Source organism: Sturnus vulgaris, chromosome 4 (genome assembly GCF_052056855.1).
Source record: "Sturnus vulgaris isolate bStuVul1 chromosome 4, bStuVul1.hap1, whole genome shotgun sequence".
Taxonomy (NCBI): Eukaryota; Metazoa; Chordata; class Aves; order Passeriformes; family Sturnidae; genus Sturnus; species Sturnus vulgaris.
In genome coordinates, this window is record NC_142246.1 from 67,911,699 (window position 1) to 67,920,305 (window position 8,607).

An 8,607-nucleotide genomic window follows, 5' to 3' on the forward strand; every position below is an offset into this window, starting at 1 on the left:
GTAAAGATTCAGTGTAACTAAAGAGCATACCACATAGCTCTGACACCAGGAATGGTGCAACTACAGATCAGCCTTAACTCTTCATTATGAAAATTCATAAATTTCACTGGTTGAATGTATTCATGCATCAGAAAGTTTAAGACTAATTCTGAGAAGAGAAAGAAGTGTTTTAATCATTCACACTGACATAGATGCACTCACGACTTTTTTTTTTTTACTTCATATTCTTAGTGCATTCCTCTCTGTTTTACTTCATTTCTTCTCTTTCTTGCCTGCATTTTTCCAGGCTCCTCCTTTTCTTTCCAGGCTTCCACACTTTTAAGTTCCAGTAATCTGTACTGAACACAAATAAAGCAAGGGTTTAATAACTTCGAAAATAAACAACAATGACCTCCTTTCCCCAGGAAAAAAGAGATTGAGAGGGTTCATCTAATGGTACCAACTCTTTTTATCTACTTTTTATTTCAGCCTGTAAAATAGTACTATGGATGGAAGGAGATAACTTATATGACAGGGTTTCTGGAATAAAGGGTTTTTGCTTCCTTTTGTAGCAACCCCTCAGAGAAACAGTAAGTGAAGCAAAGAGATATTCTACTGTATTAAGTCTCTAAAGTGCAACCTAAAAAATTTACTTGTACCATAGTACGGCCTCCTCCAAAAAAAAGCAGAAACAAGAGGCAGATTCTAGCTTACAATGTCACTGAAAACAGAATTTTTTTTTAGTAACTTTTACATTTCTGGGTTTTTATCCGAATGTCTCTGACTCCCCATTTCATTTTAGATGTGCACTGCATTTGTCACCTTTCTCCTTTTCCCTCCCTTGACAAGCACTAATTATTTGTATGCCACACTTTCCTGAAGGGCACACACTTATTCACAGGCGAACAGAGACAAATATTTAAAGATGGGGTGAAAACAGGAAAACATTTATTAACCCCCAAAGTCAATGCTTTGCAGGGCAGAGTTAGTAGTGCAATCATGCCTATAATAAGCAGAGATCATGGCAAAAGGAGGAGCAGAGGACAGCAAGCTTCTTCCAACATGCCCAGCTCCACTCATCGAGCAGCTGTTTTAGAACAACTTTAGAGCCATTACTGTAGGTGCCAAATGCTACCCAAAAAACATAAATAAGTATAATAAAGGAGAAGTTTAGATATAAATGTTGGAAGATTTTTAGTCGTATTTTCTGTCAGCTCAGTATGATGTCAGTTCAGAAAATTCTAATCCCACTGCATAGAGCAGACATCTCCATAATTTAAGCTGCAGTTATCCTTTACAGAACCAGCTCGAGACAATGGAATTGACTAAACTGAGAATTAAACCATGAGAAAGAGAAAATAAGGTTAGAATAATATTCTTGAAATATAGATAATATCATTGAAATTACTTAATTTCAGATTAAAATGAAAAAATCATTTTTTTCTGCGGGCTTATGATGTTGGCACCTGAGACATTGGTTTAACAACAAAGGAAGTGGTAAACTGTGACTGGATTGCAAGAAAACCAAAACTTGTTTTATATTTTGAGTCCTTATGAGTTAGTGAATTCAAGCAAAAGCTTCACATCAATCAGGCCAAATCCTGAAGGACTGACAGTATTTGAGAAGTGCAGATGATGAGCTCCCCATTGGGTGTTTTTTGCTCCTCCTTGGGGTCCATGTGTCCCTAATTCCAGGTTTAGGAGGCAGCCAGCTGAAGATGCACAGGAGCAGTACTGAGATTCCCTAGAGCTGCTTCAAAAGCCACATCCACTGAATGAGCTGAACCTTCACTACAGTAATAAAAAAGTATTTGCTACTTATCTGATGCCTGTGTCCAGTTGATTTTTTCCACATCAGCTCTCTACAATACCCCTATGTGGCCTACAATAATTAAAGCTGTAGATAGCAATGCAACTGTAAGGATCTATAGGTTTGCAGATTGTTTGAACCACATAAGGAGCAACAACTCCTTATGTTCACTACAATAACATTCAATTAGCTCTAATAAGTCTAAGTTTTAATGTTTAACCCAATGCCTCTCTAAGGATATGCTTGCAAGGAGGTGTAGCTATTAGCTGGTAAAATATAACACCATCTGATTAGGACAAATTATTTTCAAAACCTAACTGCCATAAAAAGCTAGAATGAAAGATAAATTGACAGAACAACTGCTGCTATATTCTATTTTCAGCATGTAAGTGGGATATTATACCATAATTTATTTTAATGAGTAACAATTAAGAAATGGTTTCTCAGGTTGCATGTAATTTCTTTCAGTTATTAGTTATTAGTTGTTTGTGCATAAATGTGTTTTAATATTGGCTTCTCTGAGCTCTAGTAAGTGATTAAAGCCTTTCAGTATATCCATTTTTTTTGTTTGTTTTTGAGTTGTGTATTGCAGGGACAATTCTAGCACAAGGCATTTGTAAGAAAGATCAGTAACACTTGAGAGATATTCCTTAAGTATTATAAAATATATGTAAAAGCAATATGAGAAGGATGTCAGAGAAAATCCTGATATGCTGAACACTGAGTTTTGTTTTATCCAACTGCAGGTATAGTTTAATGGCCTCTCTCTTAATGAAATATTTAAGTTAATCTAGCTGTAGAATGACTTATTATACTACATACTCTTTCACTCTATTAGGATAAAACAATATTATCATGGGAGGCTATGCCAACAAGCCTAGACATCACTTGTATTGTTAAAGAATAAGTTGACATCTCAGAGGAGCACGAAGAGGAACTGGCACCTGTTTAAGTGAAAAGGCATTGCAGTTATCTCACAGAAAGCAGCCTGTTTTGTGCTAAGAAGAATGGCTTAGAACAGCCTCTCTGCCATCAGTCACTCTGAGAGAACACAACATTTGTTTGCTTGCTCCTACCCGAGCTCTGGGGTCACAGGGGGAAGGAAGCAAATGCTGAACAATTCTCTCCACAAGGCAAACACCAACCTGACCTAATGCAGTGCACTCTAACTCCATCAGTATGAACCTCATGGGAATCAATGCCTGTTCTTACAAAATCGTCCATGGAAATGGTTTTTATCAAGAGATAATGAATTGTCTAAGAATTATCTCAATATAGAGCATTTTCTTTTTTTAAACTTACTTTGTCAGATAATATTTATGTTCTTTAGGCCTCTATGCATCCAGAAACTTAAGAATAATGAATCAACCTTTGAAGATTATTTTGGTAGTTGAACTGTAGGTCATTAAGGTCAGATTAAATTGCTTCAATAAACGTGTTTATTTCTAACCACTGTGCATATGTTGCTTTTGCTATATTTTAAAACATATTTCTTAATCCAGTTAGGCTTAGCTGTCTCAAAAGAACACCTCACTGTAATTAGTAATTTTCTACTGCAACAACCTTTCAGTTGGTCGGTAAGTAATGCACTGTGATTTACAAACCACTCTTAATTACAAAGAGTCTTTGTGCAGTTGGATAATAAATAAATGTCAATTAGGATCACATTTCAGTGTCCTATAGACCTAAATTTCAGTAGAAAACAACAACTTTGCTTGTTTGAGCTATGCAGATAGGTTGGGTACTTGGATAATTTTTAACTATTAAAAGAATTGAAGAAAAAAGTAAGAAGCATTTAATTTTATTGTTTCTAAACAAATTAAGTTTTGTCTGGGTGAGACTGCTGTGATCAGCATGAAGGTTTCCTGCATGCCAATTCTCAGTATGTCAGGGATGGGTTTGTGAGAATACTTTACTTGTTTTTCCATTGCAAGGAAGCAAAGCCTGTTTTGTGGAGATACAAGGTTGACTAAATCCTTCTTAAGGCAGCAGCACAGAGTACATGAGCAATGCAACACAAGGAGCATTACAGTCTGCATAACAAATTTATTGAAGCCCTTATTTTCCTGTACATTTGAAATCTTTTCTTTTCCTGCTGAAGATTATATTCATCCTGAAACATTACCCTTCAAGTGTTAAAATGACAAGTGCTGATGAAGGTAAAGCTGATCAGCTGCAAGACTCCCACTGCTGAACATTATAAAGTTTCTGTTGTTCCAACAGCTCAGTTAATTATCCAAATGTGAAGGATATCAGAAGGGGACCTGCTGAGCTTTACAGCTGACTTCCAGGGAATTATCCATAATAGAGCCGTTATAAGGAAATTATGACAGACACGACGTACAGGGACCTCTGCTTACCTCCCTGGAGGATTTGTGCAGGACCTTATAATCAAACAGAGTTAGGACTTTGCTCACAATCAAAGGGAAGCTACACATTGCAAGGGAAAAGCAGTCCAATCAACTTCATGGTGGTTTTATCACACAGACCCAGAGAGGATTCCAGGCTCATGCATATTAATTGCCCGCTGCAAAAAAAAAAAAAAAAATGACTGGCATTCCTCTGGTGCCAGGGACTACTCGCTCAGATTTAGGTTCTCAAAATTATTATCGTGCCTTGCCCACAGTTAAAAATGTAGTCCTTGCTGCTTCTGTGTGAGGTTTTTGAGAAGCCACAATGTCCCTTTACAGCAAGCACTCATAATGTGACAACAGTTTTGGCTTTTGAAGCTGTTAAGAGTCAACATTTCGTGAACTTGGGACATTTCACAGCAAAATAACTCAGGCTGAGGAAGCTTCAGCAGCTACTAAAGAGTGTGAAAGAATGAGCAGCATTGAGGTGAATTGAGTAAAACATGGAATCTGTTCAAATCACAAAAGCCAGAGCTTGAACAAATCTGCAAAGCACTGGCTGACAGTGCAACAGCTGAAGCTCTGTGACATCTTTGTTTCCTGATCACAGTCACTTGGGCTAAACCAAAAGAATACAACAACAGAAGCTTTCTTGAGAGGTATTATCACCATTGCATCTAGACACAATTAATCATTTCTAGACATTCTTAATTTTTCATCTCTCTTTGAAATATTATTTAACTTTGCAGTATGTGTTCTAAGCAAGTGCACCTAACAGCTTCTATGAAATAATGTGCAGCAGAATGAGCAATTTGAGGTGTGATAATATCAGTGAAAGTTATGCCCTGCAATCATTAACATAAAGTCATAAATAAGATGGCATAATAATGGAATAGTAATGGAAACCACATTTCCATAATTAAGATAATGCACATTCTGTAATATCACAGTTAATCTGCAAAATTAATTTGATCGGATAAATGATCATAAAATTGTCATGTTATTAAAACCAAGATCAGTGAAGTTTGTCTGATGTAACCGTTCAATTTATTTTCTTTCTTTCCTTTCTTCTTGTTTTTGCAGACTTAATGAAAACTACATCAACTTCTTTTCTATCAAAGATGTCAGAATCAAGATTGCAAAATCCAAGATGCTTTTCAGATTTTATGCTACAAGCTCCAGAAAAAGATTTTAAGAGTATTGTTCACTATCCATGAAAACTAAAATGTTGTTATTGGGAAAATCTCTGTTATTTTGACAGTATTGAACTGTAATTTATGTATCTTTAATCCTCAGTTTACCCTAAGGAAATATGATTAGCTGTTTGTTCCCTCAGCCCTGTACCTGAACTGCTCCTCTTTTGATTTAGAATTGCCTTGTCAAACTTCTTTTAAAGTAAGTTGCAAAAGCAAACATCTTGAGATATGTGGCCATTAATGTTCTGCCAAACACTGAGTAGGAAGCTGATATAATTTACAATGTGAAACTCCTCAGATGTCACTGTAGGCTGAGGCCAAAGTTCCAGGCAGCATTTTGAAATAAGAAAATGGCTCACAGCAGGAAGCTTTTGGTTTATGAAAGAAACAATTACACTCTGCTGTTACTGGGGAACCATCTAGCTAAATGAAAATTGAATTTATCTTAAATGCAAAGAACATGCTTCAAATATTTGGACTATAAAGTCACAGATGAAACCTCTCCATTCCACGTTCTCTCCAGCTCAGTGCCTTGACTGCCCATTACATTTAGAGGATTAATTGATTCTTCCATTCAACACTTGAATGAAAACCCCAAACCCAACTACACTCGCCCCTGAGCCTACTCTTTGTATAAAGAAAGGGGATGTGTGTGCATGGATGTCAGGACAACTGATTTTAATAAAATGCTATGTACTGTTCCCTAAACATAAGCCAGTAACAGGAAAAATACGTGTTATATAAAATACTCATTACTTTAAAATTCATTTTCACTTCAAATGCTTTGCAAGGATGAAAAAGCCTCGTCCATAGAATTTCTTGAATTTCTGGAAATGAATCTTTGGTATTTCTAATCAATATCCCAGCAATACAAGAATTCATTCACTCAGAACACAAGGCCTTTATTTGCTTCATCACTACTGAAACAGAGCAAAATTTTCCAATGGTTCATCAAAGTGCTTTAACCACTGAGCTGTTGGTTACACACAGATCAGAACACTAGGAAGTATTGCCTTAAAAGGTGGAACACGGGATTATCTCTGCATAATAAAGCTGTTCTGTAGTTCTGGGGGAGAAAAGAAAATTGTTACTTCACTACCTGCAGTCTGGCAGATTGCTCATTCCCTGAGCAGAATCTCTTACTAAGATCACTGAAGACCACAGCAACAAAGCTAAAAAAACCCAAAAATCACAGCAAAAATGCTTCTAAACTAGACAAGCCCTGACAAATATCAGCCTTCCCTGTCCTATGAAATCATGATACCATTTTATTTTAAGAGAACCCCCCTCTTGACTCCTCTCTGATATGCATACTTTAACTCCTTTACTCTTCTTGACCTGCTAATTTTACATAACTCAAGATGAGTGTTATTTCTGGGAGGATAAAATTAATCCTATTCTAACAGGAAGATGTGCAAAGTCATTAACATTTTCAGTGAATGCAACTTTTTTTCCTGTTTTTCTAGAAATATCATTCTTTATTGTAATCTCTCCCCTTCACATTGAAATGTCTCATTTAAGGAATCAGTGTAAGTGAACAGTGTCTTCTGAAGCAGCAGACAAGGCTTTCATGAGAAATAATTGTTTGACTGGTGTATTTCCCAAGAGACTACAAAAATTATTTCCAAACTACACCATCCAGGAGAATAAAAATCCAGACATTTCTCATTAAACAAGGTCTCTTGAGGGCCAACTCCCAGGGCTGCTTCTGTACTATCTAGATACATTTTCACACAAAATTGCCAAACCCCAAATTGATTTTAATCAACTTTTTTTTCCCCCCAACTGATTCCACATGCACTCAACTCTCTGTTTTTATTTATTTATATTTTAAAGTCCAGTGATTTTGAGATATTGTCTTTCACACTTATAACCTCAAGGGCATTTTAAATTCTGATGACATTGAGATCACCAGACTCTAGATGACTCTAAACTTTTATCTTATTTATCATCCTTGTCTTGTTTTCCAGCAATATGAGGAGCAAGTACAAAATAGCCTGTATAGCCTGCAAAATCTTTCAGAATGGAGTCCTGTCCTACAGGAAGAGGTACCCCTTATCAAGTCCATAATTTCCAGCAGTCAATATAAACTAATTGAATTTCCAATGATTAATGATCTATCCTTTTTATAGCCTTTCCTTATCTCTCTTTTAAAATCTTGCCTGGGAGGTCTATACCAATTTTCAGTGATTTTTTTAGGTTTTAATTTGCCTATCTTTCTTCTTCATCTAAACTGTCCCTACTCAGGTGTTCAAGCTACATATGCCATTTATTTCTTCTGTCAAGAAAGCTTCTTTGTCCATCTTGCCATATGTCTTTATGTCCTGTTGTGTCTATGCCTTTTACTATATATATTTATCAAGGCATTTCCATCTTGATTCTTGGGACATGTTTACAAAATGGGTATTAAGAAAAAGACACGTTTGTGTACCTAATTAAAATCCAACTGACAGACCTGTTTTTATGAGAAAGCTGACAGCTCTGCCTGCATGGCATAAGAAGTACTCTAAAAATGCATGCAGTTCTGAAGAAATTAGGTATTTCAATGAGTGTGGCTTTCCTGGGTAGTGCCAGTCAAATCCAGACATTTTGCTATTCAGCAGAAGCTGCAGATATTCACCTCACCTGAAAAATCAGACCCTTAATTGCTTAATATTAGGCAGTCATATCCAAAAATCATCATTTCAACAAGTCTGTGCTACAGCACCCATGTGTCCTTGATGGATGCTTATGAACCACCTGTAAAGTTATGGTTACAATTGTTACAGAACACTGAAGACTCTTCCTACAAGACAGCAGTGCTATTTATTGAGCCAAACACCTCCACAAGTAAAAAGTAGCTATTGCAACCAAGAATGATTCAACTGTAATCCAACACAGGCTAAGCTGGGAAGCTCTGACCCTTCTGTGTGTTTACACTATTTGGTGCTCACTCCATTCTAATGGCATGAAGCAGGATTAGGTCAAAGACAATGATTTCTCACTATCAAAACTCCATTTCGTTCAGAAGGTCAAAAGATAATGGGAACCAGAAATCAAGTCTGTGCTGCTGCAGCCCAGGGCAGCCAGTGCTGCTGAGCACTGAACTCCTGCTTTACTGCACTATCTATGCTGCCCTCAGTGATTTTAGCTCAAACAGAGCAGAAACCTGAATTTCTGACAGACTTACCCCTTAGAGAATTTTTTTTTTTGATATTATGAAAAGGTTTAGGTTTGCTTACCTAAACCACTTAAGGAGCATAGCATAAAAATACCTTCATTTGTTTAGTGG